At 34.1% G+C, this 10,783-nt stretch overlaps 1 long non-coding RNA gene across 1 annotated transcript; it reads left to right on the top strand.

Annotated features, from left to right (window-relative positions):
* LOC120164855 lies at nt 1–436 on the top strand. The gene is made up of 3 exons (XR_005519766.1): nt 1–111; nt 216–323; nt 401–436. It is a non-coding gene; the product is annotated as an uncharacterized LOC120164855 (long non-coding RNA).
* Nucleotides 437–10,783: the final 10,347 nt, after the last annotated feature.

Below are 10,783 nucleotides of genomic sequence, written 5' to 3'. Positions count from 1 at the left end.
CTAATCCGAGATCGAGCCCGGTCGAAGAAAAGTTGCATTGCTTTGGTATTCTCAAGGAATGCTCGTAAGGAGTGCAGGAGAGCATACTGATATGGGCAGCATGAACCGCAGGTCGGGATATGTCATTTTTCGATACTCGATAGTGTTGGTGTAACAAGTTGTTTTGAACATTGCAGCATTGGCCTCCATTGTTAAATTATTTGGATTCTTTTCAGTGGATTTTGTAGGAAAATTGCAGTGCCAGGTTCATCATCACAACAACTATTGGAGCCGTTTTTGGATATTTTGTCGGTGTTTCGTTTCCATCGGTTTCTCTTTACACGGTAAAATTGCTTTCATTTCCATCTAGCTATGCCGTAGTTGCTCTATCATCCATATGATTTATTTCTAATCCCTTCAGATTCAAAACATACCTCCAACCCTTGGACAGTCTGTTGATGTAGCATCATCGAATAGCAATCAATACTACATGGTCCAATCTTCTGATACAACTATGTGATAAACGTCTTTCGGGTAGGTCTCGGAATTGGGTTTCGACTTAGGAAAATGATTTGGAGTCGTCACCGATCATTTATTTTAAAGAAAATGGGTTGATCGGATACCTTATTTCTTACCTAATATGCGTCTTACCAAAGATGTGTCGAAGTCGGTTACAATCAAGGAAGGGTTAGCACCCTTGAACTGCCCTTTCGGTACTACGTAATTTCCAGTTGTCTTAAATTAAGAAAAATTAAAAGTTTAAATTAAAAAGTAAAATAACGATCCGAATTACTTACCTTTAATAAATTTTTAAAAAACTCTTAAAAAGTTGAGAAACATGTCAAAAAAGATAATGAAAATAACTTAAAATAAAAGGAAAATGAAATAAATAAAAAAATAAAAAAATAATAACAAAAGATAAAGTAAGTAAAATAACTAAAATAAAAGGAAAATAACATAAATAAAAACAAAATTAAGGATAAAAATAAAGAAAAAAATAAGTAAAAAGAAATAATAAAAAAGAAAACAATAGTAAATATATATATATATATATATATATATATATAATAAAATGTACTATTAAATAATAATAAAATAATAATAACAAGAAATCAAAAAAACATAGTAAAGCGTAAAAAATTTAGAAAAAATACTAAAAAATCTAATAAAGAAAGACAAGATGAGAGCAATGTCAACACATGAACGTTATTTACAACTCAATTACTTTGCCTTTTTATGTTTTAGTCAAGGGTGGTTGAACAAAAAACAAAAATAATATACATTTAAATATTAAAATAAATTAAATAAATAAAGGAAAAAAATAATAAATATATATATACATGTAAATAAAACGAAATGAAAACAAATGGTAAAAAAAGAAAAAAAAAGAAAATAGATAAAATAAAATATTAAAAAAGAAAACCGAGACAAAAGAAGGAAAAAATAATAACAATTAATAATATATATATATATATATATATAATAATAAAACATAATATATTAAAAGAAATAATAAAGATAAATAAAATGAAAATAAAAATTAAAACATGAACTGAAAGACTAAATTGAAAAGGACAACGAATTGGGTGGTCGAATTAAAATAGAATCAAAATTAAAGGTCAAATTAAGATGAATTTAGGGTTAAAATTAAATGTTTTATAAAAAGGAGGGACCAAATGGGAATTTCCCTATTTATTTTTAAAAACATGCGGATCCTTGTGTGGTGCGGGTCGGGTCGGGTTAAAATGCTCCACGGGTTGGTATAAATACCAAATACCATAAACATATTTCATTTTAATATCCCCCATTTTCGATCAAAACTCTCCCAAACCAAATTCTCTGAAATCTTCAACCTATTCTTCCTCAAGAAGAACACGACCACCGTGGGAACCCAGAAACTGCCGTCGTCGCCTCGCCGGCCGCCTGTCATCGGCGGCGAAAATTAAAAAAAAAATTCTTTTTTCGAGAGCTTTCCTTCCCCTCATTTCGAAAACCAAGCTTGTTTTTTTCAAAAACGCCTTGGGGGAGAGTAGATCTGAGATCGAATGTCTCGGTCTCTCCCCCTATTTCATCGGTAAAAAACCTTTCTTTTATGGTTTTATTTGAACCAAAACGATGAAAGAGATACACATGCAAGATAAACAAGAAAGGTACGAAATTTTTTTACCCTTTATTTGACTTAGAAAAAGTTTACAAACGTTGATCTCCGATGTGTTTTTCTCATATTTTTGCTAGTGGGTACTCGTAGTAATATATGTGTAATATTCGTGATATTGTCATGTTGATTTACACTTATTTATAGCATAGGATTTACTATATTTAGATTATATTTTTTTGAGTCCTATATAGACTAAAACACTGCTTTATTTGTTGGTGATGGCTTTGCTTGCGTCGAATGCTTCGAAGATGGGGGCGTGCTGCCGTGAAACTCGGATCCGACGTTGTGATGGTTGGGATGGATGCGGTGTTGGTGGAGAAACTGCTAGGGTTTCTGGAAGCTTGTGTGTTTGGGCTTCAACAGACACAGGTTGTGTCTTCTGGGTCTGATGGGCTCGTGTAGTGTTGGTTCTGGGCAACTTGTTTAAGCCTGTAAAGACAATAACATAATGTAAATATATGTGTATTATAAAATATAATATGCAACTATATTATATAATATAATAATTTTAATTAAATGGAAAGGGTCGAAATTTGGTGTCTTCAACTGCCCCTCTTTGCTCATTGTCGTGTAACGAAAATAGAGCAAAGATTGAAAGACACAGATTTCGTCCATATCGAATATCCTCTGTCGTAGAGTTGAAATCCGATGTTTGATTGGTTTGTCAAATTGAACTGAAATATGAAATGACTCCCTCGTCGTGAGGTCGAGTTGAACTGGAAACTTCTGAGCACGATATCATTTGTCGTGAAGTTGAAATCGAACTCAAAGCTCTTGGCGAGTGGCCTCTAAATTGTCTTGTGGCTCAAGATACTTCATCGTCAAGGTGAAACTTGACCTGAAGACTTTCGTGTTGATGTGTTATAGATGACTCATTCGTCGTGAAGTTGGGTCAATCTGTTTGTGAAGTTGGAAACGTATAGGGCCCCTTCGTCGTGAAGTTGAGCCTGGGTATTGGATGTCCTTCGTCGTGAAGTTGAAATCCAATGTAAGTTGCGCTGTTCCGAGGCCAATATCCTTCGCTGTGAAGTTGAAATTGACTCTGAAATTGGAAAGTTTGTTTACAAACACTCATTCTTTTGAGTTGGATATCCTTCGTCGTGAAGTTGAAATCCAATCTAGAGATGGATGTTGCTCGTGTGCACGATTCCCTTCGTCGTGAAGTTGAAACCGCGGGTGGCCCATTCGTTGTGAAGTTGAGCGTGGAATTGGATATCCTTCGTCGTGAAGTTGAAATCCAAGTAAGTTGTATTGTTTCGAGTTCAATATATTCCGCCGTGAAGTTGAAATTGGCTCTGAAACTGGGAAGTCCCTTCGTCGTGAAGTTGAGCCTCAAATGGCACGATATCCTCCGTCGTGGAGTTAAAATCGTGGATGTGTGGGTACGATATCCTTTGTCATGGAGTTGAAATCATGGATGGCCCTTTCGTCGTGAAGTTGAGCCTTAACTTGAATATCCTTCGTCGTGAAGTTGAAATCCAAGTATTGTATGTTGCGGGTAGACATAATTCCCTTCGCCGTGAAGTTGAAACCGTGGATGACCTCTTCGTTTTGAAGTTTGGCTTCGAGTTAGATATCATTCGTCATGAAGTTGAAATCTACTCGCGAGAAAATTTTTTCGCTTCGAGTTCAAAATCCTTCGCTGTGAAGTTGAAATTGACTCTGAATGAAACTAAAAAGTTGTTTGTTAACAGTCAGTCGCCCCTTCGCTGTGAAGTTGAGCTTTTGTTGTCCCGGGTCCAATATCCTTCGTTGTGAAGTTGAAATTGACTCTGAATGAAACTGAAAAGTTGTTTGTTGACAGTCAGTCGCCCCTTCTCTGTGAAGTTGAGCTTGTGTTGTCTCGATTCCAATATCCTTCGTTGTGAAGTTGAAATTGAATAAAACTGAAAAGTTGTTTGTTGACAGTCAGTCGTCCCTTCACTGTGAAGTTGAGCTTGTGTTGTCTCGAGTCCAATATCCTTCACTGTGAAGTTGAAATTGACTCTGAATGAAATTGAAAAGTTATTTGTTGACATTCAGTCTCCCCTTCGCTATGAAGTTGGGTCTGTGTTGTCTCGAGTCCAATATCCTTCACTGTGAAGTTGAAATTGACTCTGAATGAAACTGAAAAGTTGTTTGTTGATAGTCAGCTTTTCTCGACTTAAGCTATGCTGTAAATTTCCTCTAAATAAAGGATGGCCCCCATTCACAAGTCTAAACCGATCATAATTCTTTAGATGACCCCCCTATACGGGAAAGCCAAATTTTTTCAGCCGGATATCCTCCATCGTGGAGTTGAAATCTGACTTGAAAACATGAACTGGATCTGTTCTGAATTAGCTCTCGAACTCGTCTGAAGTTGATTATAAGATCTGTCGATCTTTCAATATGTCAAATTAGTTGAGGTGTAGCTCCTCGCTGATGAGTTAAGCAACCACCATCGTTTTTTTACAAACTCTTTTGAATCAAGTATCTTTTGCCTTGAAGTTGAAACTTGACTCTAAAGCTACAAAAATTATGTATGTGAAAAAAATGATAAATATGATGCTCTAAAATGTATGCATAATGAATTAGTTATTATGTTATTCATCGGACATAATCTCATTTTTTGTCTGTTGGTTCCTGCATGTGGAGGAAAGGCCTTCGGAAGATTTAATTGTCCGCATCAGGATTTTGAATCCCCGAAGATGCCCCAATATTCGATGTTGAATTTCTAAAAATGTCCTAACATTTGATTTTGAATCTTCAAAGGTGCCCCAATTATTCCTCATTTCTTGCTTCAACATTGATTATAAGCATGAGATTAGTGTTTGAGAGTCACTTGTCATTTACCAAGATCCACTCTAGAGAGATTGTCTTGTTTGGAAAAATGTTTTTCTTTCTCTTTTATTTTCAAAGTTATGAAAATATCAATTAAAAGAGTTTCGAAAGATGTTTAATCAAAAGTTTTAAAAATATTGCCCCTTTTACAGTTTTACAATTGAGACGAATCATAAAACTAGAGTTCATTGGATATCAAACAATTAATTACATTGTTAATCCTTCAATAAATTATAGCTATTTGACAAGTGCCAAGATCAAAGCTATTTTTGGGAAATGGTTAAGAAAGTATAAAAAAGTCTCAGGTTATTGTGTTTGCATTTTTGTTTATTTAATGCTCAAAGGTTTGATGGGGTAACTTGCATGCTCCTCCATTGGAAGTGTTATCCGGTTCCCAGCTTTCATGGTCACGCTCGGATTGTGCGATGTCTTATCAAGGTATTTGTGTGATCGCCTCAGCTGCACAATTTTTATATTCAAGCCGCCTTTTCAGGTTTTCAACTTGAATCCTCCTTTGGTTTCAAGACGTCTTGAAACCCCTTTTGTTTTCTCTATCATGCATTAAAGATTTTAGAAAACTTTTTGCAAATAAAGATTAATCCTGATGTGCGGGATGAGATCTCAGGATAGTCTATTATGTTTAGAAATCCATATATGATTAGAAGAGACTTTTAAGGCACGTAATTTAGGCCATGGTTCATTGTTATGAAAGAAAAGGATAAATATGCCCAAACAAGTGTTTCAGGGTATTGAACCAAGGATCAATTCATTCTGATGCCTTTAATCCTATCTTGCTCAATTTGAATATGCTCGTATGTGTTTCTCTTGATTTTCTCTGGATGCTCCATGATCTTTGAGTGAAGTGATTCTGAAATGATTGTGCTTGATCAATCTGAATCTCGATGTGTAATTTGAATAGAGAGAATCTTCGCGTATGCGTATTGTCTTCTTTTTTTCACTTTTTTTATTTTCTCTTTGCTTTTTTATTTATTTTGTTTCTCTTTTTTCTTTGTGTTCTTATTGGATCTTCGCACTTGGCATTTGGTATCTCCTTTGGATTGATTTCTTCACTCACGTGAGCAGATTTCTTCCACCTTGCCCCCCAGTGTGGAGGGTGATCATTGGTTAGGGTTGAATCAGAAGAAAAATACTATAGGCTCAAAATGGGAAACAAGGGATATATATTTTCTCCTGTTGTGAATGGATGAAGAAAGAAAGTCGTTCATCATTTCATATATGGAAGTCTTCACATAAGAGGTATCCCCAGGGAGATAGATTTTCAGGATTAATTTTATTCACATGAAAATAGTGTAATTAATGCAAGATAGAATTATTTCGAATGAATTCTTCTTTCTACTTCTTGGTCCCGACATGTCTTAATTTTCAAGCTCCCTGCGAAATGCCCCAAGTTAGAAGAATGCTCATGTTCAAAAGTCAATTTTGAGTTTAAAAAGACAGTGGTGTGACTTTATTGACTCAAAGAAAGGTTCAAAAGTTTCAAAGGGTGGTAATGTCAAAATATGGTCTTTTGGTAATGACCATGAATTATTTTAGGTAAAGAATTAAGGTATTTTATTTTGGGGTTTGAGACAGGATAAAAAAGGTATAATCTTGCCATATGTCAAAAATCTATAATTCTTAAAGAATTAAAAGAATCCTTAATTCATTTAATATTCGAAGAACTAAAGATTAAAATTTGTTCAATTATTCCACCTTAGAAAGTAGCATAAATTCAATCATTTAAAAGATTAAGCAAACATGAAAGATCAAAGACGTGTTCAAACAAAACAATACTCTAAGTGCAAATGGTATATGCAATGACCCCTTCTTCGATTGTCCATGCCCCTGAATCCATCAGGTTTTAGATTTTGCGCTTCAGTGCCTTATAGTTATCAGAGGAATGTCCGGAGCTTCCTATGTGATAACTGCACACAGTTTCAACATCGTAGCCTTTAGTCCTATTGATCAGGCTCCCACTATACTGATTTCAATTTTTTTAATTGTTAAAATCTTGCTTCCATGTGACGTCATGTGGTTAAGAAAACTCCATCAAATCCTCCATGAAGAAATTTCATGTTTATAAAAATACTTAAAAATGAAACGTAGATGCAAAATGCAAAAATGCATGAAATGTTCGAGGCATTGATCCGAAAACATGTCTATTATTAAAAATAATCTTTATTGGGACAAAAGTGTTTTATCTTTTAAGAGACAATAAACATATTTAAAGGTACATCCGGACTAAATTCTCTAGACCCGAAACAGGTTTACTAGTCTTCTGCCTTAGTCTGTCACCGGCCGAATACCCTGCCGAACAGCTCCGGCTTCTCTGGCTAAACCGTGCAAGTGACGAGCTGCTTTTTGTACTTGTTCTCAGAAGTATCGAATGGATGCATCTCTGGCTTTCATCCTTTGCTAAACCCGTTCTCTAACGGGAACGCCATTGAAATCCTCCATCAAAGGGATTATCTGAAGTTCATTTGATTGTTTCTTGAATTTGTCGACAATGGTTTCTAATTCAGCTATCGTTTTGCCATTTTTGTCTTGCCCCTACCACCTTTGTCAACCCATTTTTGAAAAGTTGACTTTTGATGTACTTGATTGTGGGTACCACGTTTTCTTGATCGAATGTGACACCTAGTTGCCTTGCAGATTGTCCTCCTTTTCTTTCTGAGTCTTTTCTGACCATAGACGGACCCCATCGTTTTTTGCGTTTTTCACCTCTTGTATTACAACCCCTTTGTCCATTAATGTAAATTATTTATATTTAACGAACATATTTTTTGTGGATCAACACCTCTTTTGAATGATGTAAATGATAAAAAAATATAAAGTAAAAGAAAATAAAAATTAAAGGAAAAAAGATTAGTAAGATAAGAATAATAGAAAAAAAGAATAATAATGAAAATAAAAAATCCTACCCCACATGATATCTACCCCACATTTAAATTTTGAACCAGTCCTAACCGCATAAATTTCTAGTTCACATGCTTTGAATAAAAAATAAGCAGGAAATGATCTCAAAATAGCCTAGGGTTTGAAATGAGGTTTTGGGGTGGGCTCTAATTCCCTGTAGTCTCCCAGTTTAGGTTCTAAAAAAGGTACCCGAGTTCTCCTTGTTGGCGCCCCCTTGGGCTTGCCAGACCCTTAGTCCTAAACCTATCACAGGCTTGTGTGGACTAAGTTAAACTCGAGAGGATATATTCCTTTATGCCCACACGGTGAATAAATTCACACGAAGACATAAGGTATATGAATTCCGAAGGCTACTTGCTAGGCCTGTGCGGAGAATAAATTCTCACGAAGGCGTGGCTTTCACCCCCTACTTAAATAGGGTTCAGAGCTCGAGTATAAAGCCTTAAGTGAAAAACAAGCTCGGAATGCTGAAATCATTAGAAAACAGTTAGTAAAACTATTTACTCGAAAATATAATCAAAAGTAAGCAATAAGGATCGAAATGTTACCTTAAAATTTAAACTTACCTTTTTTGTTAAAAAGACAACTGAAAATTACCTTAGCCTGACTCACTTACCTGTCCCCAGTGGAGTCGCCAAGTTGTCGTAATTGTCTTTCAGGTGGGCCCCAGAATTGGGTTTCGACTTAGGAAAATGATTTGGAGTCGCCACCGATAATTTATTTTAAAGCAAATGGGTTGATCAGATACCTTATTTCTTACCTGATCTGCTTCTTACCAAAGATGTGTCAGATTCGGGAGTCGGTTATAGTTAAGGAATGATTAGCACCCTTGAACTGCCCTTTCGGTATTACGTAATTTCCAGTTGTCTTAAATTAAGAAAATTGAAAGTTAATTAAAAGGTAAAATAACGATCCGAATTACTTACCTTTAATAAATTTTAAAAAAACCCTTAAAAAGTCGAGAAATGTGTCAAAAAAGGTAATGAAAATAAATTAAAATAAAGGGGAAAATGAAATAAATAAATAAATAAGATAAAGAAAATAATAACAAAAGATAAAGTAAGTAAAATAACTAAAATAAAAGGAAAATAACAGAAATAAAAACAAAAATAAGGATAAAAATAAAGAAAGAAATAAGTATAAAGAAAGAAATAAGAATAAAGAAATAATAAAAAAGAAAACAATAGTAAAAAATATTTATATATATAATAGAATGTAATATTAAATAATAATAAAATAATAATAACAAGAAACCAAATAAAAAACATAGTAAAGTATAAAAAAATAAGAAAAAATACTAAAAAATCAAATAAAGCAAGACAAGATGGCACCAATGTCAACACATGCATTATTTACAACTCAATTACTTTGCCTTTTTATGCTTTGGTCAAGTGTGATTGAACCAAAAGAAAAAATAATATACATTTAAATATTAAAATAAATTAAATAAATAAAGGAAATAATAATAATAATATGTAGGAAAAAATAATAAATATCTATATACATGTAAATAAAACGAAATGAAAACAAATGATAAAAAATATTAAAAATAAAAATAGATAAAATAAAATATTTAAAAAGGAAACCAATACAAAAGAAGGAAAAAATAATAACAGCTAATAAAATATATATATAATATAATAATAATAATAATAATAATAATAAAACATATATAATAATAATAAAACGTAATATATTAAAAGAAATAATAAAGATAAATAAAATTAAAATTAAAATTAAAACATGAACTGAAAGACTAAATTGAAAAGGGCAACGAATTGGGTGGCCTAATTAAAATAGAATCAAAATTAAAGGCCAAATTAAGATGAATTTAGGGTCAAAATTAAACGTTTTATAAAAAGGAGGGACCAAATGGAGATTTCCCCATTTATTTTTAAAAACACGCGGATCCTTGTGTGGTGCGGGTCGGGTCAAAATGCTCCACGAGTTGGTATAAATACCAAATACCATAAACAGATTTCATTTTAATATCCCCATTTTCGATCAAAACTCTCCCAAACCAAATTCTCTGAAATCTTCAACCTGTTCTTCCTCACGAAGAACACGGCCATCGTGGGAACCCAGAAACTGCCGTCGCCGCCTCGCCGACCATCGGTTATCGGCGACGAAAATTAAATTTTTTTTCTTTTTCTGAGAGCTTTCCTTCCCTTCCTTTCGAAAACCAAGCTTGTTTTTTTAAAAACGCCTCAGGGGAGAGTAGATCTGAGATCGAAGGTCTCGGTCTCGGTCTCTCCGCCTATTTCATCAGCAAAAAACCTTTCCCTTGGGGTTTTATTTGAACCAAAACGACGAAAGAGATATACATGCAAGATAAACAAGAAAGGTTCGAAACTTTTTACCCTTTATTTGACTTAGAAAAAGTTTACAAACGTTGATCTCCGACGTGTTTTTCTCGTATTTTTGCTAGTGGGTACTTGTAGTAATATGTTTGTAATATTCGTGATATCGTCGTGTTGATTTACACTTATTTATAGTTTAGGATTTACTAAATTTAGATTACATTTTTTTAGTCCTATATAGACTAAAACACTGCTTTATTTGCTGGTGATGGCTTTGCTTGCGTCGAATGCTTCGGAGATGGGGGCGTGCTGCCGTGAAACTCAGATCCGGTGTTGGGATGGATGCGGCGTTGGTGGAGAAGCTGCTAGGGTTTATGGAAGCTTGTGTGTTTAGGCTTCAGCAGACACGGGTTGTGTCTTCTAGGTTTGCTGGGCTCGTGTAGTGTTGGTTCTTGGCCACTTGTTTAAGCCTGTAAAGATAATAACATAATGTAAATATATGTGTATTATAAAATATAAGATGCAATTATATTATATAATATAATAATTTTAATTAAATGGAAAGGGTCGAAATTTGGTGTCTTCAAACTCGAAGAAACATTTCCAAGGTGCTCGTTGCTTACTCTCC

The sequence above is a fragment of the Hibiscus syriacus genome, unplaced genomic scaffold, assembly GCF_006381635.1.
Source record: "Hibiscus syriacus cultivar Baekdansim isolate YM2019G1 unplaced genomic scaffold, ASM638163v2 tig00111543_pilon, whole genome shotgun sequence".
NCBI lineage: Eukaryota > Viridiplantae > Streptophyta > Magnoliopsida > Malvales > Malvaceae > Hibiscus > Hibiscus syriacus.
Note: the sequence above shows the minus strand (reverse complement) of the source record. Positions and strands in the feature narration are given on the sequence as shown.